General features: G+C 39.5%; 1 protein-coding gene across 7 annotated transcripts in view; it reads right to left on the reverse strand.

The window, feature by feature from the left end:
- Positions 1–27,958, reverse strand: part of Dync1i1 (dynein cytoplasmic 1 intermediate chain 1) — a 339,717-nt gene that overhangs the window by 149,891 nt on the left and 161,868 nt on the right. The window lies entirely within an intron of this gene.

Consider the following 27,958-nt stretch of genomic DNA (forward strand, 5'->3'; position numbering starts at 1 on the left):
CACAGCCCTGTATATTAATGTGCTTTCTTTGCCATCAGAGAGTAAGTTTCTTAGAGTAGAATACATTAACTATTCACATCTGTATGTTCTGATATGAGTGTTTAGTGAACATCTTGAACTGTTTCGCATTTCGGTAGTCTATCATTCCCCAAATTGTTCTATGAAGGCCGTCATCTTAGTGGTTTCTTCTAGGTTTCATTTGGATGACAAATTATCTCATTCATTTTCAAAATTTTAGGTCCCCTTTCTTGATCATTAGGTTTCACCATCATTGACAGCAACTCTTGTCTATGCTCACTATGAGATCCATGGTTTTTGTTTGTTTGTTTATTTGTTTCCTATCCTAGTCACTGGTCACTAGGTACTTACTACCTTCTAGATGTTCAGATATATTCTAAGTGCCACAGAAAAACAATAGCTGTCAATTTGCTGAGTCCTATATGCCAAGCTTTATGGTACATGTTATACATTCATTGCCTATTTCATCTTCTTCATAACTCACAGAGGCAGCTACAATCAGCTTTTACACATGAGCAAATAAGGGCACCGAAAGATAAGATGATTCAACTAAGGTCAAAGACTAGAGGAAGCAACAGAGTCAAGATTCAAATCCATGTTTTTCCAATGCCCCAAACTCCTCCAATTTATTACCGAATTACATCAAACAATATGTAGAGGAAAGGGAAACTGTACTGCCATCTGTGGTTTCAGCCATCCTGAACCCACTACGCCACTTCCTCTATTCTTTAATAGACACATTCTCCCACTCTCAGCCAAGCAAATCTTTCTAAGATTTAGGGGAAGACCTTCTATCTGAGGCAACATCCACTGAGACTACATCTCAGTATTTTCCTATGTACTACTGTTAATTGGGATAATTCTGAGAGAAGACAGAGATGCAATTAATAATGAACCTGGGAGGTGTGAATGAAGATTGTGCAAATCAGGACCTGTGGTCACCCCATCCACCAAGAAAGTACACTCCTCTCCTTCTTTAGAATAGGCAGCTGCTCTGGGAAATTTGGAATATGTTACCCCCTACTTCAGGGAAGTAGATTAGACTTTTCTACTGGACTTGTAACTATTCTGGCTAAACTAGGATATGAAGTCATTTTAACCATCAGGAAAGCAAACACCTTTCCTGTTTTGGGCTGAGTGTTGTACTAACGGGAAACTGAAACTTCTCTGGCTGACCATGTGGAGCTTGGGAAAGAAGGGCTAGATAAAGCAGAGACAAGAGATGCATAGTGATTACAGTCTACAACTTAACTAAGCAATCGCTGAAGCTAGCATGCCCCAAGCAACCAAACTGAGAGAGCATTTATGTTTTGTCTTCATAAAAACTAACAATATTTCTTTCAGGTTAAGTAATTTGAGACTGGTTCCTCTGCAAATAGTCTGAACTAATAAATGATGAGTACTTACTTTGTATTTTCTTTACACAATCTCTTTATTTTTATTTTTTTCCTTAAAGTCTTTCATTGGCACATTTTAGGTATACAATAAGTTTACATTTATCACTGAGTGCTTGTACCTGTACATGATGTATCTTGGTTCTTATTTTTTCCCCCAGCTGCTAAAATTTTTTTCCCACATTGTAGGTTGTTTCTTAGCTCTGTTAGTGGTTTCTCTTGCAGTGCAGAAGCTTTTTAATAGGATGAGATCCCAGTTATTGATTCTTTGTCCTAGTTCCCATGCTACTGAGGTTTTGTTCATAAAGTCTTATCCTATGCCAATCTCCTCAAGAGTTCTACCTAACTTCTCTTCCAGCAAGTTTAGTGCTTCTGTCTTAATATTTAGATCTTTAACCCACTTTGATCTTATTTAGTGCATGGTGATACATACAGGTCTAGTTTTAATCTCTGGCAAGTTGAAATTCAGTTTTTCCAACATCATTTATTAAATGGGCTATCTTTCTTCCAATGAGGGTGGTTGGCTCCTTTGTCAAAGAAGAGGTGGCTGAGTATGTCTGGAGTTATTTCTGCATCTTCTAATCTATTCCACTGATCCCCGGGTCTGTTCCTTTGCCAGTACCATGCTGTTTTTATCACAGTACCTTTGTAGTGTAGTTTCAAGTTGGGGATTGTGATACCCCCCTCCCATGTCTCTGCTGCCTAGAATTGCTTTTGCTATTCTATGTCTCTTCTGGTTCCAAATAAATTTTTGGATTGTTTTCTCCAGGTCTGTGAAGTATATTGTTGAAATTTCAATCAGCATTGCATTAAATCTATATAGTAGTTTTGGAAGTATGGCCATTTTCACTATATTGCTTCTTCCTACCCAAGAATAAGGGATGTCTTTCCATTTTCTTATATCCTCCTCGATCTTTTTTAGAGTGCTGTAGTTTTCAGTGTAGAGGTCTTTTACTTCCTTTTTTAGATTGATTCCTAGATATTTCATTTTTTTGGATGCAATTGTAAAAGGAATTGTTCCCCTAATTTCTCTCTCAGTGAGTCTGCTATTTGTGTATAAGAAGGCTATTTTTTTGAGGGTTGAGCCTTATATCCAGCTACTCTACTGAATCTGTCAATTAAGTCTAGAAGTATTTTGGCCGAGTTTTTTGGGTCTTCTGTGTAAAGTATCATATAGTCAACAAATAATGACAGTTTAACTTCTTCCTTTCCTATCTTTATTCCTTTTATTTCCTTCTCTTTTCTAATTGCTGGGGCTAATGTTTCCAGAACTATGTTGAACAGGAGTGGTGATAGTGGGCATCCTTGTCTTGTTCCTGATTTTAGTGTGAAAGTTTTCAGTTTTTGACCGTTTACTATGATGTTCGCTGTTGGTTTTTCATAGATAGCCTTAAGCAGGTTGAGATAAAGACCTTCTATTCCAATTTTTTGTAGCATTTTTAACATGAATGGGTGTTAGATTTTGTCAAATGCCTTTTCTGCATCTATTGAGAAGATCATATGGTTTTTGTTCTTGACTCTGTTAATATAGTGTATTACATTTATTGATTTACAAATGTTGAACCATCCTTGCATCCCTGGGATAAATCTGACTTGGTCAGGGTATATGATCTTCTTGATGACCCTCTGTATTCTGTTTTCCAGTATCGTGTTGAGGATTTTTGTATCTATGTTCATTAGGGAGATTGGTCTATAGTTCTCTTTTTGGGTGGGTCTTTCCCTGGTTTTGGAATCAAAGTAACACTTGCTTCCAGGAATGAATTTGGAAGGCTTGCTTCCCTTTCAATTTCCTTGATGAGTTTAAAGAGTAATGGTGATAGTTCTTTAAATGTCTTGTAGAATTCAAGAGTGAAGCTATCAGGACCTGGGCCTTTCTTTGTTGGTAAATTTTTTATTTCATTTTTAATTTCACTCATTGTAATTGGGGTGTTTAGAATTTCTGTATCTTCTTCATTTAACTTTGTCAATTCATATCTATCTAGGAATCTGTCCATTTCTTCTGTGTTTTCCATTTTATTAGAGTACAGGTTCTCAAAGTAGCTATTGATGATCCTCTGGATTTCTGTTGGGTCTGTTGTGACTTCCCCTTTTTTGTTCTTAATTGCATGGATTTAAGCCGTTTCTTTCCTTTTTTTGATAAAGTTGGCTAAAGGTTTATTGATTTTATTTATTCTTTTGGAAAACCACTTCTTTGATTCATTAATTTTCTGTCTCCATTGCATTGATTTTTATTATTATAAATTATAAATCCTTATAATTTCCTCTCTTGTATGAGCTTTGGGTTTGTTGTGCTCTTTTCCTAGGAGCTTGAGGTTCAGCATTGGGTTATCTGAGTTCTCTCTGTTTTCCTAATATGGACATTGACTGCTATGAATTTCCCACGTAGAACTGCTTTCATTGTGTCCCATAGATTCCTGTATGCTGTAATGGCATTATCATTTACTTGTAGAAACTTTTTAATTTCTTCTTTAATTTCCTCTGTCACTCATTGGTTGTTCAGGAGGGTGTTATTCAGTTTCCATGTGTTTGTGGGGGGTTTGTGGTTTCTTATGTTATTGATCTCCAATTTTATTGCACTATGGTCTGATAATATACAGGAGGTAACTTCAATTCTTTTACATTTACTTAGACATGTCCTATGAGCTAGCACATGGTCTCTTTTGGAGAATGACCCATATGCAGCTGAAAAGAGTGTGTATTCTGATTTTGTGGAGTGGAACACTCTGTAAACATCTATTAAGTCCATTTGTTCAATAGCTTGGCTCAGTTCTAGAATTTCATTGTTAATTTTTTGTCTAGATGATCTGTCTATTTGTGATATGGGGGAATTGAGGTCCCCCACTACAATTGTATTAGTGCATATATGACTTTTCATGTCCGTTAGTATTTGTTTTATATAGTTGGGTGCACTAGTGTTTGGTGCATAGATATTTATGATTGCCATCTCTTCCTCTTGGATTCTTCCCTTCACAAGGATGTAGTGACCTTCTTTGTCTCTCTTAATTAGTTTTGGTTTGAAATCTACTTTGTCTGCAAATAAGATTGCTATGCCTGCTTTTTTCTGGGTTCCTGTCACATGAAGAACAGTTTTCCATCCTTTTACTTTCAGTCTATGAATTTCTCTTTGAGTTAGGTGTGTTTCTTGTATACAACATATTGCTGGATTTTGCTCCGTAATCCATTCTGTCAGTCTATTTCTTTTGATTGGTGAATTGAGGCCATTAACATTGATAGTTATAATTAAGAGATATTGACTCATCCTTGCCATGATGTTTTATTGTTGTTGGTTCTTTTTTCTTATTTCTTCCCTCTTTCCCTTTAGTTTCTTACTTTGCCTGGTGGCTTCCCTCTGTTGGGCCTCATGGAGTTGTGACTTTCTTTGTCTTTTTCTAGGATATTGCTTAGAATTGTTTGGAGTGCTGGTTTGGTGTTCATGAAATTTCTCAGGTGTTCTTTGCCATGGAAGTATCTAATTTCCCCATCAATTTTGAAAGGTAATTGTGCAGGATTCAACAGTCTAGGTTGGAAGTTATTTTCTTTTAGGCCTCGAAATACTTGACTCCAGGCTCTGCTTGAGTTGAGGGTTTGTGTTGAGAAGTCTGCCTTGATTCTGATGGGCTTTCCTTTATAGGTGATTTGTTTCTTTTCTCTAACTGCTTGTAGGATTTTGTTCTTCTGTTGGGTTTCTGGGATCTTGACTATTATAAGTCTAGGTGTAGATTTTTTTGGATTGTGGCTAGGTGGAGTTCTATATGTCTCACTTATCTGTATGTCCAATTCTCCACCTCTGTCTGGGAAGTTTTCTACTATTACTTCTGTGAACGCTCTTTTTATGTCAATTGTACTTTCTCCTGTTTTTTCATGGACTCCTGTCAGTCTTATGTTATTCTTCTTTGCATCATCGAGCAGTTGCTGGATTGATTTCTCATGGTCCTTTACCATTTTTAAGAGATCTCTGTTTTTATGGTCCTTAACTGCAATCCTGTCTTCTATATTTGATATTCTATCTTCAGATTCCTTAATCTGCTCTGCATACTTTCAATGGAGTTTTTAATCTCCTGAATATCTGTTTGAATCGGTTTCATGGATTCCATTTCTTTCTTATGCTGGGCATTCATGGCTTCCAGCATATTTCTGAGCTCATCTATTTTTTTTATCTGTTTCTGTTCTAGAGCCTCTAATCATGTCTTTCACTCTGCTCACCATCTCTGTAGTTACCTGGGAGGTTATTTCTGTTTTGAATTTTTCTAGAGCCTCATTCATCTGTTTTGTTACTTCCTGTGCTATCAGTTCAGGGTGTCCATGTAGTTGATTATCGGACTTTTCCTCCCCATTTCCCCCAGAATTTGCCTTTTGTGGGGTGGAAGTCTGAGTTTGTGCCTTCCTTAAATGTCTTCTCATTTTTGTTTTTGGTACTGTCCTTGGTTTAGTTCCTGGGTTGATACTTTTAAATTGCTTATTGTAAGTATCTTTGTTGATTTTTTTTTTTTTTGGTACTGATGATTGAACTCGGGTCCTTGCACTTGTGAGGCAGGCGCCAGAACCACTGAGCTAAATCCCCCTCTTTGTTGATGTATTTAGAACCCTTATGGAATGATTGCTTCTCAGAGGTGTCTTTCAGATATAGCTGGTCTTTAGGTTTTGAGTCTCTAGTGGCTCTGAGGCTGTCTCATTTTTATTATACCAGGAAGGACAACTGATTAGATCAATCACAACACCTTAGCCCAAGTGATACAATCAGCAACACAATAGCATCAAGTACCTCTTAGAATATGACAATTTGTGGTAGTTATTAATCTATCATCTTTAACTGTGTGAATTAGATCAAAATCAAGAACCAACCCAACATATGTTTATAGTGTATAAACTTTTCAATATAGCAACTTTACCCTTTGAATGGGGAGTTAGAAAGAGTTGGGGAGGGAGGGATAGGTAGGTAGAAGGATAGGGGAAGGTTAGCAGTGAGGCCTGAGGACAGAGGTGAGAAAAGGAAAGAGAAGAAAAGAAAAATAAATAAGAAATACAGACTAGAGCCAGAATAGGAACACAAAAGGAGATGAAGAACAATGTGGGACAGCTAGGGAGTGAGTGAGTGAGAGAGAGAGAGAAAGAAAAGAGAGAAGAAAGAAAAAAGAGAAAAATAAAAAATTTTAAATAGCAGAAAAAGATGAAAAAAATTAAAAAGAAGAGCAAAAAAAAAATAGTGGTAATTTTGAAAATAACAAGTAGAAGATAAAAGTGAAGGGGCTCCTTCAGGGTATGTCCCTGCTATGACAATAGACAACCTGGGCAGCAGTGTGCAGTTATAAGTCAATGAGCCTCAGTAAGCCAGTTGCAAACTCATGAGATTCAGGCAGATTTCTGGCTGCAAGTCCCAGGTTTAGCTCCATGTCCTCCTGCAGGGTTGAACTGTGCAAGGTTCTATTGCAGGTTCCAGCTGCCTTCCCCTGAAGATTCTCCAGGTTCAGATGGGAGGTGATGACTCCTCCAACTTACCAAGTACAGTGGTCTGGTGTGCCTTTATTGCAGAGATTCTCTTCACTTTTCCAGTGGGCTTCTGTTTTCATCAGGGAGCCTGAGAGAGGCACTCTCTCTGTTGTTCACTTCTGCAGCTCAGGACAATGGTCTTTATGTCCCCTTGTGCCTGGGCTCTTACTCACAAATGGGCATGGCCTACCAGACAGAGCTGGACTCAGTCAGCCTGGGGAGCTCTGCCAGGTAGGCTCACTGGGCAGCTGGTGGGCATGCTCGGGGGGTCCTCCCTACTTCTGGTCACAAGTGGGCGTGGCCAGCTTCTGGTCACAAGTGGGAGTGGCCTGCCAGACAGAGCTGGGCTCAGTCAGCCCCGGGCACTCTTCCACCTGCGGCTCTGTGGATGGGGCTCTGCAGGCGGTTGGTGGGGATGCACGGGGCGGGGGCGGGCGGGGTCGTACACAATCTCTTTAAATATGTACAAGAACAACATCCTGCAAGATACATTAAATTCATGATTCTAGGTGCCATGTTGCCCAGGTTCAAATCCTGGTTCTAAAAAGAGATCTTGGGCTGCTTACTTAATCCTTTGTGGTTCATTTCCTCTGCTATTGATAACAGAATTACCTTCTTTAAATAATGGAGCTCCTTTAATTATTGGACAGAAGCAAAGAACATTTTATTATTGTGAATGAAAAACTGAGGCGTAAAGAGGTTAAACAAACTGTTCAAGATCATATATCTACTAAATAACACAGGAAAATTTTTGAATTCAAGTTTTTGAAGCTCCAAATTCTACTCTGTTCCAACTATGTCCACCTTGGTATCACACTGCTTAAATTAGGCTGTGAAGGCTGTAGATAGCTCAATGGATTTATGGAAAGAGAAGCACAGATGGATGCTGCCAGGTATTTTCTATCTGACAGACACCCACTTCTTCCCTTGCCTACACCAGTTTCAGTTATAGTTTCAGCATGGAGAGGGAGAGCTACTTCACAAACCACCCATAGATACAGACACAATCCCATTTATTGTGAGGAGGTCGTCCTCAGATAGTCTCATCTTCTCCAGTACAAACAAGGCCTCCAGGATGCCTCCTGCTCCACCTCTTTAGCCATGGGCCACCCCCTTCCTCTTGCTCTCACCCGTCACAGCTTTGGTGCTTGCTGTCTTTCTGCTGGGACACTCTTTATTCAAATATTCAAGTATTTTTCTCCAGGACTTTTCTGACCCATGTTCAAATGTTGTATTGTCTATGAGGTCTTCCTTTTTCCAACCAAAACAATTTAGCAATATACTTCACTCCATTCTATCCTGAAGCATCACACTTCCTTACTCCTCATCCCGATTTTCTTCTAAATTTCATTGCACCAATCATTATCTGATTTTAAATAACTCCTTCTATATATATTTACCGTCTGTCTCCAACCACTAGACTGGGAATTCCACAATAGCAAGGACTGTATCTCCTCTTTTTTCAAAGCTCTTAGGGATGAGCTAGGCACATGGTGAGTGATAGTACATATTTGTTGCATCATAAGATCCCATGATGCACAAGAGAACATCAGAATATCTGCTGCATCTTGAAATCATCTACTCCTTCCCTGACTGGTCCCAACACTCCCAGAGTTCTGCAAGCTCATGGAACGATGTCTGTCTGGTGATAGAAATCAGGAACTCCATCCTGAGTGCCATAACCCCACAGGTCTGGTCTCTTGAAATGAGAATGAATTATTGCTTTTGCATTCTAATTATTCAGAAAACAGAATGAAATCTTTGGAGATTTTCTTTTGTTTTTTATTAAAAAATTTTTTTTGCTGACTTCCATTTTAGCATTTTTGCATTCTAGTGTTTAATTTTCAGTAGAGAGAATTGATATATTTTCCGGCTGAAAACACAGCCAAATTCATCACAGTCTGATGTGCGAAGATCATTAGCACATTTGTTTGCTTTTATCCTGGTATTAACAACTCTATTTGCAGCTAAATAATTTCCCTTGGTTTTAACATTATGTTTTACCATTGGCTCAAATATTAAGTCTCTTGTCTGTCAATGTAATAATTTTCTATTAATTACAGAAGAAGAAAGCTAGCAGTTTGAGAGTCTTAAAGGAAGCATTTGTCTAATCCAAGAAACTGGAAAATCAGTTTCTTGGACTAAGTACAACTCTCAGTTGTGGTCAGATTCATGGATTTCAAAGTGCCCCTTGTTTTTACTTTCTGGCCAGTCTAGACAGACATGGTTCTTTCGTTTTTTCAAGCTGTTAAAACAGGCTGGCCAAAAAAAAGAATCTAAATCTCTAGAGAATAAAATGAGCAGCACTTCACCAATGGCTTCATTACTTTCTAGTGCACAGCCCTCCAAATAGATGAATAACCACAATGGCACTGAAAAGATTTCATTTCAAAGGAGATCAGTGTGAGTGTGAGAATGGAAATGTGGCAACAAAAATAATGACGACTATTGTCCTGTTTGAAATGGAAAAATAGTCTAGGGATTACAGCATGCAGTGATGAAATTTTTGCCTGTTCTCATCTATTTTAGTTTAATGCTGGGTGCCCTCATCAAACCTAAATTGCCCTGTTTAATAAGAATTCTTCTATTCCTTATAAATGGATATATGTTCTTTTTTTGTTTGTTTGTTTGTTTTGTTTTGTTTGTTTGTTTTTGGTACCAGGGATTGAACTCTGGTCCTTGCGCTTGCAAGACAAGCGACGGAACCACTGAGCTAAATCCCCAGCCCAAGGATATATGTTCTTGATAACCTGATGTTCAAGGGATCCACTAAGCCTCATGAAAGCTACAGAAATAAACTAAGACACTTGAATTCAACTATCTGGCATTTGGCCAGAAAAATTGCAATTGTATGTAAATAAATCACAAGAGAGGATACTTCGAGATATGCATGGCAATTCAATAGAGATGGAGTTAACTTCTGGCATGGAGAGAAGACAGGAAAGTGGATATTTTACAGAGTTTAATCTGAGTTGGATCTTGAGAAGTGGTGGAATATAAAGAAGGAAGTAGAGACAGGAATGCCAACTATCATTCTAGTTGAGAAGAGAGGATGTGTACAAGGAATGATAAAAAATGTGATGCGTATTTAATTTAAAAATCCATTACAGCAAAAGACACATTGCTATTAAACCCCCTCAAAATACTTCCACTCACTTTGAACACACTTATCCCATCATCCTTGCGACTTCCTGAAGCAGTTCTGGAGGTCTTCTTTCATGAGTGTCTTTACAAAATATGATTAAAAATTCAGCAAATGCTGCTGAGTGCTATCCAACAGAAGAACAGTCTCTTAAAAACATTATGGTGTGTTCCCACCCATTTTATTCACAGGATCTGGCCCTGTGTGACTTCTGGCTCTTCCCCAAGATCAAACCTTTTTAATTGACTCAGGATGTTGTGGCAGTCATGATAGTGTAACTAAAGACACTTATGAAAGAGGACTTCCAGAACTGCTTCGGAAAGGGCAAGAATGATGGAGTAAGTGTGTTCAAAGCAAAGAGGGATATTTTTGAAAGGGTTAATGGCAACATGTCTTTTATTGTAACAATTTTTTAAAATGTAAATATTCACCTTATTTTTCAATCACACCTCATACATAGCAATGGAAAGATGTGAACAATTGATAGCAAGTAGATCCGTAGAGGAAATAGTGGCTGCTGTGACTTATATGTAGATGTCCCCGCAAAGCCTCATGCACTCATAGATGGGGGTTTTGGGAGGTGACTGGAACATGGGTGTGTGATACTGGATCATAGGTGTGTGGTACTAGATTAGTCCATTGATGGCTTTATAGCTGAGTGTAATGGTGGAAGGTGAAGCCAGGTGAGAAGAGGTGGGTCACTGTAGGATGGCCTAATGGTGTATATGCTTCCTTCTCTCTTGATGGCTGCTGCTTCCTGCCTGTCATTCCATAGACTGTTTCTCCTCTGCCATTCTGCCCTCTCTTGCAGCCAGTCGACTATGAACTGAAACCTTTACAAACTGTGAGCCAAAATTGAGCAAGTAACTAAGATAGTGGCAAACCTTAAATACTATGATAAATGCCAGGAAAAGTAGGGTCATACACATTTGCTAGTTAATCTACTCAGCTTTAATCAGCTTTACTGAGAAGTACTGTAAAGTAAAATTGCTTCAAATGATGTTTTTAAAAAAGATATTTTTTTCTTAAATTCTTTTATTGGTACATTTTAGGTATACAACACAATTACATTTCTCATTGGAAACTTGTACCTTTACATGATGCATCTTGGTTCTTATTTTTTCCCCATTCCTAGCCCTCCCTTCACCACCTCCACCCTTCCCTATTTACAAAGACTTTATTTCCATTTTTTCATTTCTCATCATTTTCCCTTTCCCTTCTTTCCTTTCCCCTGCCCCTCCCACTACCCCTACCCCTTTGGAACTTTTCTTCCTATTTTGCATTATCGATTATTCATTATAATCATTGGTACATTTTAGGTATACAATATAATGACATTCATCATTGGAAATTTGCACCTATACATAATCTCTCTTGGTTATTTTTCAACCTTGCCCAGACCTCCCCTAAACCCCTCCATTCCTCCCTATTTACAAAGATTTTGTTCCTATTTTTCCATTTTCTCATATTAATTCCATTCCCTTCTTTCCTTTCCCCTAGCCCTCCCACTTCCTTCCCCTTTGCCCCTTTTCTTCCTATTTCACATTACCTATTACACATTTAGTCCTTATTTACACTTTCCATTTCTCACACCAGAGAAACTATTCAGTATTTACACATGTGTGTCCTATTTATTTCACTTAAGAGTATCACCTCAACGTACATACACTTAGTTATAAATGTCTCTAATTTCTCAATTTTTATGGCTGAGTGTACTCCATTTTATAAAAAACCCCACATTTTCCTTATCCAGTCTCCAGCTGATGGATATTTGGGCTGTTTCCAAGTTTTAGCTATCACAAACTGTGCTGCTATGAACATGGGTGCACATATATCACTGTGGTATGATTCTTTTAATTCTTTGGGGAAGATCCCCAGCAGTGGAATAGTGGGATCAAATGGGACTTCCAGTCCTAGTTCTTTGAGGTATCTCCATACTGATTTCCACAGTGCTTGCACCAGTCTACACTCCCACCAACAGTTGAGCAGGGTTCCTCTTTCTCCACAGCCCCAACAGTATTTGCTATTGGTTGATTTCATGAGAGCAGCCATTCTTTCTGGAGTGAAGGGAAATCTCAGCGTTGTTTTCATTTGCATCTCTCAAATGACCAGTGATGGTGAACATTTTTTCATGTATTTAATTGCTATTTCTACTTTTTTGTCTGAGAAATGTCTGTTCATTTCAGATGCCCATTTTCGAATTGGGTCTTTAAATTTGGGAGGTCTGATTTTGTTAAGTTCTTTATAGATTCAAGATAATAGACCTTTGTCTGAGGAAAAGAAGGTGAAGATTTTTTCCCACATTGTGGGTTGTCTCTTCACACTGCTGGTGCTTTCTCTTGCTGTGCAGAAGCTTTTTAAGAAGAAGAGATCCCACTGGTTGATTGTTTGTGCTAGTTCACGGGCAACTGAGGTTTTCTTCATAAAATCTTTTCCTACCCCAATGTCTTCAAGAGTTCTACCTAATCTCTGTTCCAACTGGTTCAGTGTTTCTATTTTAATATTTAGATCTTTAATCCATTTTGATTTTAGTTTAGTGCATGGCAAGAGATATGGGCCTAGTTTTAATGTTTGGCAAGTTGAAACCCAATTTTTCCAGCACCATTTATTAAAGAGGCTACCTTTCCTCCAGTGAGGGTGTTTGACTCTTTATTGAAATGAGATAGATGAGTGTGTCTAGCATTGTTTCTGCATCTTCTAATCTGTTCCACTGATCCTCAGGTCTGTTTCTTTGCCAGTACCATGCTGTTTTTATCACAGTAGCTTTGTAGTAGAGTTGCAGGTTGGGGATTGTGATACCCCCTGCCATGTCTCTGTTACCTAGAATTGCTTTTGCTATTCTGTGTCTCTTCTTGTTCCAAATGAAATTTTGGATTGTGTTCTCAAGGTCCATGAAGTATGCTGCTGGGATCTCAACTGGAATTGCATTGAATCTATATAGCAGTTTTGGAAGTATGGCCATTTTCACTATATTAATCCTTCCTACCCAGAAGCAGGGGATGTCTGTCCATTTTCTGGTATCATCTTCAATCTCTCTTTTCAGAGTGCTATAGTTTTTAGAAAAGAGGTCTTTGATTTCTTTCGTTAGGTTGATTCCTAGGTATTTCAGTTTTTTGCATGCTATTGCGAAAGGAATTATTTGCTCTATTTCTCTCTCAGTGAGTCTGTCATTTGTGTAGAGGAAAGCTATTCATTTTTGTGTGTTGAACTTGTAACCAGCTACTTTACTAAATTTGGTTATTAAGTCTACAAGACATTTGGTGGAGTTCTGGGGGTCTTCTATATAGAGTATCAAGTCATCGGCAAATAATGACAATTTGACTCCTTCATTTCCTATCTTTATTCCTTTTATTTCTTCTGCCTAACTGCTGTGGCTAATGTTTCCAAAACTATATTGAACAAGAGTGGTGATAGTGGACATCCTTGTCTTGTTCCTGATTTTAGTGGGAAGAATTTCAGTTTTTGACCATTTAGTATGATATTGGCTGTTGGTTTTTCATAGATGGCTTCTATCAGTTTGAGGTCGAGACCATCTATTCCAATTTTTTGGAGGGTTTTTATCATAAATGCATGTTGGATTTTGTCAAATGCTTTTTCTGCATCTATGAAGATAATCATATGGTTTTTGTCTTTGGCTCTATTGATACAGTGTATTACGTTGATTGATTTGCATATGTTGAACCATCCCTGCATCCCTGGGATGAATCCCACTTGATCAGGGTCTATGATCTTCTTGATGATCTTCTGCATTCTATTTGCCAGTATCTTATTAAGGATTTTTGCATCTATGTTCATTAGTGAGATTGGCCTATAGTTCTCCTTTTCGGTTGGGTCTTTTTGGGGATCAAGGTGATACTTGCTTCCAGGAATGAATTTGGGAGTATTGCTTCCCTTTCAATTTCATTGAAGAGTTTAAACAGTAGTGGCAGCAGTTCCTCTCTAAATGTCTTGTAGAATTCAGCAGTGAAGCCATCAGGGCCCAGGTTTTTCTTAATTGATAAGCTTTTTATTACGTTTTCAGTTTCATTGGTTGACATTGGGTTGTTTAGAATTTTTAGGTCTTCTTCGTTCAACTTTGGTAATTCATATATATCTAGGAATCTGTCCATTTCTTCTGTGTTGTCCATCTTATTAGCCTATAGTTTCTGGAAGTAGGTATTGATGATCCTCTGGATTTCTGCTGGGTCTGTTGTAATTTCACCCTTTTCATTCCTAATTGCATGGATTTGGGCATTTTCTTTCCTTTTTCTGATAAGGTTGGCTAAGGGTTTGTCAATTTTGTTGATTCTTTCAAAGAACCAACTCTTGGCTTCATTGAATTTTTTGTATCATTTTCTTAGTCTACATTGCATTGATTTCTCCTCTGATCTTTATAATTTCCTCCCTTGTATGAGCTTTGGGGTTGTCCTGCTCTCCTTTTTCTAGAAGCTTGAGCTTCAGCATTAGGTTGTTTAATTGGGCTTGTTCTGTTTTCCTAATATGATTATTCACTGCTATGAATTTCCCTCCTAAGACTGCTTTCATTGTGTCTCATAGATTCTGATATGTTGCATTGTCATTGTCACTTAATTGAAGGAACTGTCTGATTTCTTCTTTAATTTCCTGTGTGACCCATTGGTTATTCAGAAGTGTGTTGTTCAATTTCCACGTGTTTATGAAATTTTTTGAGTTTCTTTTGCTATGGATCTCCAATTTCATCACACTATGGTCTGATAATGTACAGGGGATAACTTCAATTCCTTTGCACTTACTTAAACATGTTCTATGTGTGAGTATGTGGACTATTTTGGAGAATGACCCATGTGCAGCTGAGAAGAATGTGTATCCTGATTTTGTGGGGTGGAAGACTCTGTAAACATCTGTTATGTTCATTTGTTCAAGAGTTTGATTGAGTTCTAGTATTTCATTACTCATTTTGTCTAGTTGATCTATCTATTTGTGACAGTGGGGTGCTGAGGTCCTCCACGACAATTGTATTAGTGGATATATGACTTTTCATGTCTGTTAGTATTTGTTTTATATAGTCGGGCACATTAGTGTTCGGTGCATAGATTTCTTTTTTTTTGGTACTGGGGATCAAACTCGGGACCTTGCGCTTGTGAGACAGGCAGTGGAAACACTAAGCTAAATCCCCGGCCCCTGGTGCATAGATATTTATGATTGTCATCTCTTCCTCCCAGATTGTTCCCTTTACAAGGATGTAGTGTCCTTCTTTTTCTCTCTTAATCAATGCTGGTTTGAAATCTACTTGATCTGCAAAGAGGATAGCTACTCCTGCTTTTTTTCAGGTTCCCATCGCATGAAGTATTGTTTTCCACCCTTTAATTTTCAGTCTACGAGTTTCATTTTGAATTAAGTGTTTTTCTTGTATGCAGCATATTGTTGGATTTTGCTTCTTGACCCATTCTGTGAGTCTGTTTCTTTTGATTGGTGAATTGAGACCATTAACGTGGATGGTTATAACTGAAACATATTGACTTGTCATTGCCATGACTTTTTCTTTTTGTTGGGTTCTCCCCCTTTACATTTAATTTCTTGTCATGCCAGATGAGTTCATTCTGCTTTGCTTCCTGGGCTTGTGATCCTCAATGTCTGTTCCTAGGATATTGTGTAAAATTTTTTGGAGTGCTGGTTTGATATTCACGAAGTTCCTAAAGTGCTCTTTGTCATGAAAGTATCTTATTTCTCCTTCAAGTTTGAAAGATAGTTTTGCAGGGTACATCAATCTGGGTTGAAGGCTGTTTTCTTTTAGGGCTTGGAATATGTCACTCCAAGATCTTCTTGCCTTGATGGTTTGTGTTGAGAAGTCTGCTGTGATTCTGATGGGCTTTCCTTTGTATGTGATTTGTTTCTTTTCTCTCACTGCTTGTAGAACTTTGTTCTTCTGTTGAGTTTCTGGAATCTTAACAATTATATGCCTATGTGTAGATTTTTTTTGATCAAGGCTATTTGGAGTCCTATATGCCTCACTTATCTGTATGTCAAGTTCTTTTCCCCTGCTTGGGAAGTTTTCTGCCATCACTTCTGTGAAGAGATTTTTATGTCATCTGCACTCTCTCCTGTTTCTTCATTGACTCCAATCAGTCTTATGTTCGTCTTCTTTGCATCATCTAGCAGGTGCTGGATTGATTTCTTGTGTTCCCTTATAATTTTGAAGCAATTTTTCTTTTCTTGGTCATTAATTGCAATCTTATCTTCTATATCTGAAATTCTGCCTTCACATTGGCTCATTCTGCTGTGTAGACTTTCAATGGAGTTTTTCATGTCCTGGAAATCTATTTGCATCTGTTTTATGGATTCCATTTGTTTCCTATGTTGGGATTCCACCATGTTCCTCAGCTCCTCTCTAGATTTTTTTTTTTTTTAGGTACCGGAGATCGAACTCGGTTCCCTGCGCTTGCACAGCAGGCAGCAAAACCACTGAGCTAAATCCCCGGCCCCTTCTCTCTAGATTTATTAATCATGTCTTGCACTATGAGCACAATTTCTCCTGTTATCTGAGAAATTATTTCTGATTTCATTTTTTCCAGATTCCCTTTTGCTGCCAGTTCAGTGGGTCCAGGTGGTTGAGTATCATAGTGTTCCATCTCATTTCCCTTTGGGGTTGCTGTAGGTGATCTAGAAGTCTGGTTTTGAGACTTATTTATGTGTTTTCTCATTTTGACTGGGGTCACAGGGGGGTGCTGTTGGCGCCCGTGGCTCATGTCCTCTGAGCTGGGAGAGGTGGGACAGGGGCCGCGAGTGGCAGTAGGATGGTGGCCCGGAAGCCCCTTCTTAGGGGCCAGGAGCAGTGGCAGGTCAGAAGGGGGCCCAAAAGCCCTTTCCTCTGGGTTGGGAGTGGCGGGAGGGATGGTGGCTGGGAAGTGCCTTCCTCTGGACCAGGAGCAGTGGGATGGTGGCTCAGAAGCCCCTACCTCTGGGCCAGGAGCAGTGTGACCTTAAAAAAGATTTTAAGGATCTCTGGGTAATGAGTATTGCAAGACCCAGGAAAATCATTTTCTCATTAGAAATTCTTTAGTACTATATTATAGCAGAGATAGACTGGGAAACATAATTTTATTCATTAGTTTTTGTCATATGATATGTAATAGATAATTTCCTTCACTTCTTTAAGAACCATTCTTGTTTGTAAATCAGGGATGCTAATTTCTGTGCTGCTTGCATAACAGAGTTGTCTTGTGAACCAATGAGATAATGGATATAGAAATGCCTTGTCAGTGGTAAAGGGGCACAAGGCATTAATTATTAAGGTGAAATGATGTAATAGTAGTTACAGGCTCTTGACGTCCAATGACCCACCCAGCCACAGAAATGTTTATCATAGAAAGAAAAGAAAAAGTCATTGCAGTTAGTAATCACCATGGAGATAAAGAGCTGGAAAGACCCCCAGAAACAATCACTGTTGAGTTGTGATAGGATGAAGAGGGGATGAAGAGTATAAAGCACCTAGCACAGTTCAAGCAACAAAATATGAAGTTTTAAGTTTTGTGTGATTGGACTTTCTATAAGACTAGAGAAGTGTGCAAGCTGTGGGTCATCAGAACGGGCATTCAGATGGAGCTGAGGCTTCCTACAGGCATGAGCTTGACTTTAAAGGACAGAAAGTAGGACAGAGCAAAGGGTGTTACCATGTGTATCATCTAAGTTAAATGCTCTGGGCTGCCATTGTACCCTATCCTTCTCCCTTTGAAGGCACATAAACACAGGGTGAATTAAATTAGGAATAGGGACAGTCCTCAGGTTACAACTGCTGTACTTAATGATTTTTCAGGTTTATCATGGTACAAAAGCAGTGTGCAGTGGCTTGCAGTTCCCAGGCAGGTGATCATGAAGGAAACAACTGCTACTTTACAGTGTGCTGTGTTGTGAAGCTATGATGTTGGGTGGGTTAGGCGAAGTAAACCCATTTTCTCAACTTAGGATGAGTCTATTGGGATATGAGCCCATTGTTAATCCAGCACACGGTTAGGGGATTTTGTATTGACTTCTTTCTGTACTCCTGCTCTCTGCCCAATATTTGGCTTGAAAAGGAGCCACTTAATTGTATGTGGAACAAACCTAGGCACATGATGAAGGGAGTCAGGCGAGAATGAGCACATATTAAGGGCAAGGGAAGAAATGCCCCACCACAAAAAGGGAGAAGGGAGGAGACTGGTAGAAAGGCAGGAAGCTATGTGATAGGTATTTTGGAAGCTCGGTGAAGGTCTTGGTTTTTGATGGAGCACTAAGAAAAGGGAAAGAACTAGATTTAAAGTAAGCGCTATCTGGTAGCCATATACTGAAGAGGCTATAGCTTCAGGCCTGTCCATAATTCATCTTTGGATGGACTAACAGACAAAATCAAAACAAAACTATCTCCAGTGTGATTTGCCCTAAGGGTACTCAGATGAAATAGACTTTTTACCTCACCCCTGCACCTCTACCATTGGCTATTATTGAGATAAAAAAGATTTCAAAATATTACCTCATAATGTACAGGGAGGCTTGTCTTCCTCTTCTGCTGTTTCATGTCATTCCCAGTATTTCACATAAACATAAAATCATAGAAACATCACAAGCTAAAAAAATTCTACAGAGACAGCTATGGAAGTGTTGTGAGATTTAAGAATAGTGTGCACGAGCCAGAGATTTAGCTCAGTGGTACTTCGACTGCCTCACATAAGGTCCTGAATTTAATCCCCAGTACAAACAAAACAAAACAAAACATGAGGTATGTGAGCCACTTAGTGCAGAGCTCAGAAAATTAGATAAAAAACTAAGTGGATATTATGTTTTTTTCCTTCTTTCCCTCCTCCCTTTCATTGCTCTCCTTCTTTATTAACTAGGTTGTTCTTTTCACTGAATGCATGAGCTGCTGCCATCCACAGTGCTGAGGTCTCTCTGAGCCCACACAGCCAGCTGACTGCAGAGATCACATTGGAAGTCAACCTTGCTGACCAGTGCACTCTCCACTGCCCACACTGTGGAGGAAACTCTCACAGGGACAAAGACAAGCCCCAACTGCAATTAGACATGAAGCAGAAATGTGTCTCAACTGAGGATTAATGGACGCTCTCTCAGCAAGGATCACTTGTCAAGATTGCTACTATTTCATTTATTTACTTCCCTTCTCTGATCCAAATTTTTCTGATTGAACAGTCTTTAGATTACACATTTATTTGAGCACCCCAGTGGCTTCTAACCAAGCCATTGTCATCCATCAAATTCTAACATCTATAGCCTGCACTTGGCCAGGAGACATTTGCAAGCATCACTACTATGCACCATTAAAAATTTTTTTTTTTTTTTTGGTACTGGGGATCGAACTTGGGTCCTTGCACTTGTGCAGCAGGTGGTGAAACCACTGAGCTAAATCCCTGGCCCATGCATCATTAAAATTTGAAGTCTTTTTGAACAGGCTAATTGGATCAAATCACTTAAACAAGTCTGGACAATGCTGAACAGGATTTAGTATCTGGATCAGAGCCTGCTATGGTCCCAACAGAGTAGCTATCTGTACCCATCTGCAAAGATGCTCCCTTTCCTGATGTGCACAGGGAAGTGTGTTGCACTATTGGTCTTTCTAGAAGAAAAACCTTCTGGACCTACATCATTTGTAGCTCTGAGGATCAATGGAGCTCCCAGTAGAGACTCCACAATGACCTTCCTGCAATACCTAATTTCTGTCACTGTTTTACTTCTTTCCTTGGAAGAAAGCAAATTAAATTGGCATACTGACAGTTTCATACACTTAAGAGGGAAAGAAAGACAAGGAAAGCTGGTGGGTCATTTTCTCCACCTGCTTTACAATGGTAGGTCATCACTTCCCGTTGAAGTGCTCATTCTAAAGTGAAAATTGGGACATGATATCTCCTCAATTAAAACCTCAGCATTTGCTCTTTTTTTTTTTGAAATACAGGATAAGGGTCAAAATCCCTAGTCTGTCCCAGAAAATCTCCTGTGATCTAACCTTTGCCTGGCTTATAATCCTTATATTACACCTCTTCCATTAGGAAAGGCTGTATTTCAACCTGATTGCCTTAGGAGGCAGTGTATTGAAATGCAGCAGTTCTGAAGTTGGGCTGCCTGGGCTCAAGGATGCTTCATTGCCTGACTTCAGATAGACTTCACATTGTGGCTAACATTTATTGAGAGCTTCTCAAGCACTAGGCATTGTTCTTCCCAAAGATTGTCTCATTTAATCTTTAAAATAAACTATCAAGTAAGTAGTTACTCTCCCCCTTTAGTAGATGAGGAAACCAAGGCTTAGAAAATTTAAGTGAGCCCAAGAAAGTTCATGCCCTTGGTAAATAACAGAAATGGTATATAAATCCCAAGCAAATGTAATTCTGAACTCCAAGTTTTAACCACTCCACCATGTTGTTTCACTGTTGCTTCCCCAAAACTGACCTTCCTGGATCGTTTTGTCTTTGGAAATGAGAACCAGCTACTGAGATTCCTAAGCTAGAAGCCTGAGATCCATCAGAGATGGCTCCTTTGTGTTGAGGATCCCACATGCTCACAGAGTCCATCTTCTTCATCTTTGAAAGATCTCCTTTCTACTCCTCTTTCTTAACTCACTGACATGGCCTTATTTAGCTCTCTATCAATTCCCACCAGAGTCCTTGGTGCTGCCTCCTAACTGGATTTTCTGCCACTGGTGTAAGCCCTTCCAAGGCTTCTGGGGGGAGTTCCCCAAAGGCTCAGACCTATCCCTGATGGGATCCTGCAGTATCTCTACTGTGTTTCTAGTCTCGCAACCAAAACTCTGCAAGATGTGGCTGCAAATCTCTTCTCACCTTAATCCCCTGCCCAATACGATCACTCCACGCCAGTATGCAGTCTTCCTACAGCTCCATATTCTGCTACCTCATCTCCCTGAGTCTTTATATGCATCACTCCCTTTGCCTGGAAAGTCCTTGCTCACCTCTTTACTCAGTTAACTCCATTTGTTCTTCAAAGCATAGCTTCAGAGCTTTAGTTTCACCTCCCATGGAATAACTTCCTTGACCACACAGTTTGGTTTAGCAACTCCTCCTCTGTGAAGAGCAGCCTAGCCACTTATCTTTGTAATAGATGATCATCCATTAGTCTTCATTATGCTCTAAACCCCTAGAGTGCTGAATCATGTTTTATCTTTTCCTTATGGCCAAAGCTTGGTCAAATGCATGGGATATGGTAGATACACAAGAACTTTTTCTTCACATTGAATATACAGACAAGTTCTTCAAGGGACAGTTTAGAACAGAGTCAATGCAGGTTTCCATTGGGGCTAGGACTGAGCCTATCTATTCCTATCAATTTTGAACACAGTTTATCTTCAGATTGTCATTTGCTTGTCTTACAAAATGTCCAGAGAAAGTCTTTTTGATTGCTTTCTTTAGGACTGGGTCTCTCATACAAGTCAGACAAGTGGGTACTTATATAGTTTTTTTTATAACAATGACACGAAGTCTACATTCTTTGATCTTCTTCTTGGGGAGTCCTAGAAAAATATTACTAAATCTTTTTGAGAAACACTAAACACATATTTGGAATTATCTGTGAGTCTCCTTACGATATTTGTTCCAACCTACAGAGACGTTGCCCTCTAGGCAAATATTTGGTAGTATCTGGAGATTTTTTTTGATTGTCACATCTGGAATTGATCAGAGCAGGAATATGGTGGGTAGAGTTTGAGATGCTGCTATGCCATCCTACAAACCACAGGACAGCTACCCTCACCAGAGACTTAAACAGCACAAAATCCCCATAGTGCCAGGATTGAGTGCCCCTGGTCTACAGTATTTCAGATTCATTCATTTTCTGAAGCACAGATCTGCAACTGTCACAAACTGAAAACATTCAGCTCATTCTTCTCCTCCCAATGGAAGCTCTCAGGAGTGGTGGTGCTTCCTGTGGGTGAGAATGTGGCTTACAGATGAAAGAAACCAGGATGAGTTCTACGGTTCTAAGGACAGGGAACTCAATCCCCATTAGAGCCTACTTCTGCACGCATCTTTTCTTGTAAGCCTCGCCTTCAGCAGACATTTTACTGTTCCAGAAGAGCCTACTGGATCCCTGCTGCTGCCTCCTGACAAGAGGCTTCAAGCTCCCCAGCCCTGGCATTCCAGCACGTGTTAGATAAGGGGTTGGGAGAATACCCACCTATCTGTGGGCCACAGCCTTTTCCTTTCTCAAATGAACAAGTGCCCAGTAAAAAACTCCACATTCAGGAGGATGAACAAATGGAATCTGAGCTACTGAGTAAGCAGCAACAGCAGCAGTGATTAAAGAGCTTGAACAGTGTCTTTATTTTGGGGGGAGTATTGACTTGAAAGGCTGTTATGTATATAATGCAGGTGTGGGGAGGAGTTATAAGGTGGGCTGAGGTGGGCTAGAGTCAGAAGGTTACCTCTGGTAGTTCATTTTCCAAATTCCAGGCTTTGAAATGATGCCAGTGATTCTGAAATTCTAAATAGCAATTTCCAACATCCTCTGACATATCAAAAGTCCCAGTGAATACTGACGAATTTTTTGTAGTATATTAAGTAATCAGTATTTTAGTCTTACTTCATAGGAAAGAATTTTCCAATCATCTGTTTATTATATTGCTTCTACTATCAACTATGACATCTTTTTTAGAGATATGGAATAACAATAACTTGGATTAAAGATTGTCCTGTTCATGCAATGGATCTCTGGCCAACCTAGAGTTTAAACTGAACATATCTAAGACAATACAACAAATAGCAGAAGCAAAAATACTGTCAAAACAGTGAATAGGTATCATGTAGAATGGACTAAATGGGTGATTTAATTATTTAAAGTGTTTTTTAAAAATTTAAAGTGTTTTGTTTTAAATTGTATCTTGCAGCTCTAATAGCCAATGAAATATAAAGTCTTTTTGAACATCTACTGTGCAATTCGAGATGAAAGGTGGCTAAATATAGCCTCTTCCCTGGAGAACTCAGAGTTTTATCATGGAAGTCAGCAAATGAGCACTTCATGCTACATATTATTTACTTAGCAACTCAGCATGCCTGTTTCATGTAGACTGGACCCTGAGGATAGAGCCCACGGAAACATGACCTCAGGGATGGAACTGGAATGAGGCTAGGAGGACTCTTGTTATGGGTTGTCAGTCATATCACAGGAAACCTCTGCTTTGTGCAGAGAGATAGTCAGGCATATCATTTTTCAATTCAAAATACTGTAATAGTCTTCAAAGTGTGGCTACTTCTATTAGCTAAAGATCAAACCTTCCAACCTTGGCCAAATGAAATAAACAGGCACCACCTGATTCTCAGTAACAGGCACGCATTCCTCCAATTCCAGGGAAAGACCCTTGAGATAGAGCCAGTCATATAAACGTGAGCCTGGATTTGTAGAAAAGTGCACCTGGTGTTAGCATCCCTAACACCCTTTAAGAGTAAATGAGAGAACTACTGTGGGCTGTGTTCACAGTCACATCAAATAATCACAAATTTAACATATATTATTTTACTGAATTGAGCTTCTGTTCCTTTTACAGAAGCTGGTCCTGTCTGAATTTTTCAGGAAAGCTGGTTAATGTGTTCCCACCAGCGAACCCTTCCCTACATCTCTGCTTTTTTTTTTTTTGGTACCGGGGATTGAACTTGGGACCTTCTGCTTGCAAGGCAGGCGGCAGAACCACTGAGCTAAATCGCCAGCCCCATCTCTGCTTTTTAACTCTCTCTGGTGAAGTTTCTTTTTAAAAAAATTTCTAATCTGTCACAAACTTATTTTAAAACAAACTAATTCATTTTAAAAATTGGCAAATGACAAATTGTGCATTTTTATGGTGTACCTTGTGATGTTATGATATACATATACATAGTGGGATGATGAAACCAAGCTGATTAATATATCCATCTGTTACATACTTATCACAATCAGCAGGAATGACTGAAAGTCACAACAATGCTGCTGAATCCATATGGAAATTTCTAAATGCTTTCTCTCACAGTCTTTCCTCCCTTGTTTAGACTGATAACTAACAGTTGTGGACTGGACCCATTCTGAGAAACACATGTCATGCCACACTGACATGTATGATACTGGAAGGTGTCTTAAAAGAAGGCAAAGAAAGTAATCACCCATGCATCTTTAACAGGAAGACAGCTAACATAAAACCAAAATATTAAGAATGGAAATGTCCTTAAATTTTAGTGTTCAGTTCTTGTCCCTTATGTCCTCTTAAATCCCCAGTCAATGTAAAAATGTCAAGTGGCCAAAGATCTAGAGGTCCTCTACATATGGTGTCTCTACAAGCACTGTCTGACAGCACGTCCTATGACTGTGGTCTTTCTGGGCTGTCCAGTACAGTACCTTGGGCTACAAGAAAGCTCCTGAGCACTTGAAGTGAGGCTACTGCAAACCTAGGAATGGATTTGAAATTTTATTTGAATTAAATGATTTTAAATCTAAATGGCCTCATGTGGCTGGTAGCCCACACAGGTCTACCTAGTAATGATAGCAGCAGAAAGATTTTTAAATAAGCAACTTTAAAAAGAAGTAGGGGGAAATATTAAATAGTAGAATTGCCTGTTTTTCTAGAAAGATCACTTTTGAGTCTGTACATCCACCACTTGCCACTCCCCGCTTCTTGACCTGCTGAACCCCTCCAGCCCTCTCTGTCCCACGGCCACCTCAGAGACTATGTTTTCTTTCAGGATCCATGGGGCCATTGGGAGTGCAAAGGATGAATGATGGCTGGAGAGCTTGGAGCCCCACTTCTTCATACCAGCCTGAGTTAATGAGATCTTGTTTGCTCTCAAGACAGTCAGGGATGTCTGGGTAAAGTGTTGAACCAAGGTGTTTGTGCCTGCATAAAATTAAGTCACAAGTAAAGCACTTATTTCTGACAGCAGATTTATAATAGGAAAATCTCAGCAGGAATGAAGAGTTGGAGACCCCAGCCACAGGCTTTTCATAAACTTTGCCTTGCTTTAGTGACTCAAACAACCGGCAAGAAAGGCAAACTGTAGAGGTAATCCTATCATCTTCTTTCCAACCAGCGCTATTCCATCTTCTCCGCTCCCTCACGCTGCTAACATGAATTCAAATCATCTGTGTTTAAAGTTAAACTCAGTGATTGACAGTTCTTTAAAGTCTCAGTCCACACTGAAGATTATTCTAGATATCTATCAGTTATTACTACAAGCACAGTATGATATTCAATACCCACAGTGAAAATTGTTTTTAACAGTGTAATGTCTGATCTGTTTTGAAAGTGATTTTACAATAAAGAACTAACCATAACCAGGTGGTGAAAATCCAAATGTTGTGTTTCTTCTCTTTCCTCTCTCTCTCTCTCCCTCTCCCTCTCTCCTTCATTTTTTTTATAAGTGAAAGGAAATGGAGAAGAGACATGAAAACGTTCTGCAAAAATGTGTTCCACTCCCATAAAAAGAGACACTATTTTGGTTTTGGATCATCCATTTTTTAAAGAAACAAAGGAAACTTACAAAATAGATTAAGATGCCTATGGTCATTAAAACTTCTGGCATTTTTTTCCCACAAAATGCTAGAGTCACTTACAAAAATTGCTGTTACTCAAGAGGTGATGAAAATACATTCTAACGAGTGAAGATGTGTGAATGAGACATGGTGGGTTTTGTGTTCTATGAGATCTTTGGAGCTGGCTCAGCTGGGCATAGAGGAGGTGCCAAAAACATCCTCTGAATGGCTACCTGGGCTTGTTAGGGCCTGGGCCTCTGCTGTGCTTCATTGCTATGCTGAAGGCCGTGACACTTTGACCAGCACAGTCTTGCTCTGTGGCACCCCATGGAGCCTCCTGGACTGGTTGAAGCTGAGCTCTGCTGGATAAGCAGACCCTGAAGTCTGACAGCATCCTCCATTCACTCTGGATTCAGCAGCACTCCAAAGAAAAGAAAGGAAGAGGTGAAGAAAAATGAAATGCATTAAAAAGAAGAAGAAAAGAGAGAGGAAGGAGGAGAAAGAGGGAACAGTGGAAATACACCAAAATGCTTGTTTTTCTTTAGATGCATTATGTAGTACCTACAAATTTTATGTCTCCGTTTATACAAAAAGGTTTTTTGCCTGGCACAGAAATAACGCAGCACTCACTTCAAAATAGACTGCGTGTGGGAGGGTGGTGTAAAAGCACTGAGTGGGCCACGTGCACCCCTGGGCTTGCTGAGGATTTCAGCTGGAGCCTCCGGGTCAGGAAGTAGACATGAGGTGACTTTGGCTTTGCTCGTAAGGCAGGGATAAAAGGAATGGGGAGGGGGATTTCTGGGGATCCCATGTTGAATGTGCATCTCAGTCTTGCTGAGGCACTTCTTGAAGCTGAGTTCCCAGTGGCATTTTTAAGATTTCTGTAATCACTAGTTGTCACTCTCCACCATTAGTGAAGGGAGTTGCAAGGGGAGGCAAACATAAGCTAAAAAAATCTCCCACCTTATGTCAGAAGTGATAAGTGCATTAACAGTGACTTGGAACAAATATGAAAGTCAGAAGGACAAAAAGATTCCATCATGGGAACAACTGGGCAATCTTGGGGGCAGGGAGCTGGCTTTACAACACTTAGAACAAGAAACTGGGAAGAAAGAAGGAAAAGAGAGGCAGGGGGAATGAAAGGAAAGAAGAAAAGAAGAGAAGGAAAAGGAAGGCAGTCTTATTTTACTCTATTATCAGAATCATTCCACTGGAGCCCAGAACATACATTTTAGAATCAAGCAGGCAACCAAAGCTTTATTAAATAAAAAGATCCTCCCCTGTTTGTTGATTTGGTTTTTTACCATCTGCAAATAATGAATCACAAATGATGCTGAGGGGAATTGAAAGGAGGACATTCCACAAGGCTGTGGAGAACCGCAGAGACACATTCACAGAAATGAAGCATCAGGACTGTGCTTCCTGACCTCACTTGGCCCACAGCCTGCGAGAAGTCTCCCCAGCAAAGGCCTGAAAGTGCTCACATGAAGCACAGCTCACTGCTGCAGGAACAATGCCACAGTGCAGGGAAAATTTGCTGTGCAGGGTGGAGTCCTCCCACGGAAAAGAGAAGGCGGCAATACCGTCACTCACGTTAGGAAAAGATTTTCTTTCTCCTTTTGTTAGCTAGAGGCATTTGAGAAGTGGGATTGTGCCATAAGAAAAGATATTTTAATTTAATCTCAAAAGTTTGTATTGGATGGGTTGTTTAAAGCTGTTACCAACAACTATTGGAAGTGAAGAAAAGGAAAGAAAAAAATCAAAAGATCCTTTCAGATCCCAAACAAACTTTCAAAATCCAAATCCAGAGTTAATCCTCCACTGACCTTGGGTGGGACTAGTCCATGCTTGATCTTAACTGCTAGAAACACAAGCTCTATTGCCTCTCAGCAGCAAGGCCTGCCTTGGTAAATATAACCTGTGACCTTGCTGGCCCAAAGGGTTTCATGAAGCGGAAGGCTGAGGCTATCTTTAGCATAGGATGGAGTCAAGTTCAAGTTTCTTCCCCACAGATTTAGAGGCAGAGACAGGGAGGGGAGCTAGGGCCTCAAGGAAAAAATGTCACAAATGCTGCTTAGGAAAAGAATCAATTTCAATTATATCACAAAACTTCTAGAACTGGTACTGTCTATTGAGCAGAAAATAATGATAATAGTAATGAGCTATGTATGAAAACTGCAAAAGGTATAATCCAAAATATACCAGGATATTTTATTCATCCTTTTTCATTCTTGGCTGAGCAGACCACTTTATTTTGACAAGTTATAAGACCAGTCTCAGGGGGAGAAAGAGTAAAGAAAATGGAGGGATGCTTCACAAAAGGTAATGGATTTTTTACATACTTTGAAATGTAGGTGACTTAACTCTAGAGTCATGATAAGTCTATATTGGCTATTTTTCTGGTCTTTACTGCTGGTGTGTCCTCAGTATGCTTTTGTTAGTGTTCCCCAGCTGTCTTGGTTTTGGTGCTTGTGGC

This window comes from Heterocephalus glaber, unplaced genomic scaffold (genome assembly GCF_053883595.1).
Source record: "Heterocephalus glaber isolate CG9 unplaced genomic scaffold, H.glaber_assembly_v1.0 deba00000546, whole genome shotgun sequence".
Lineage (NCBI taxonomy): Eukaryota > Metazoa > Chordata > Mammalia > Rodentia > Bathyergidae > Heterocephalus > Heterocephalus glaber.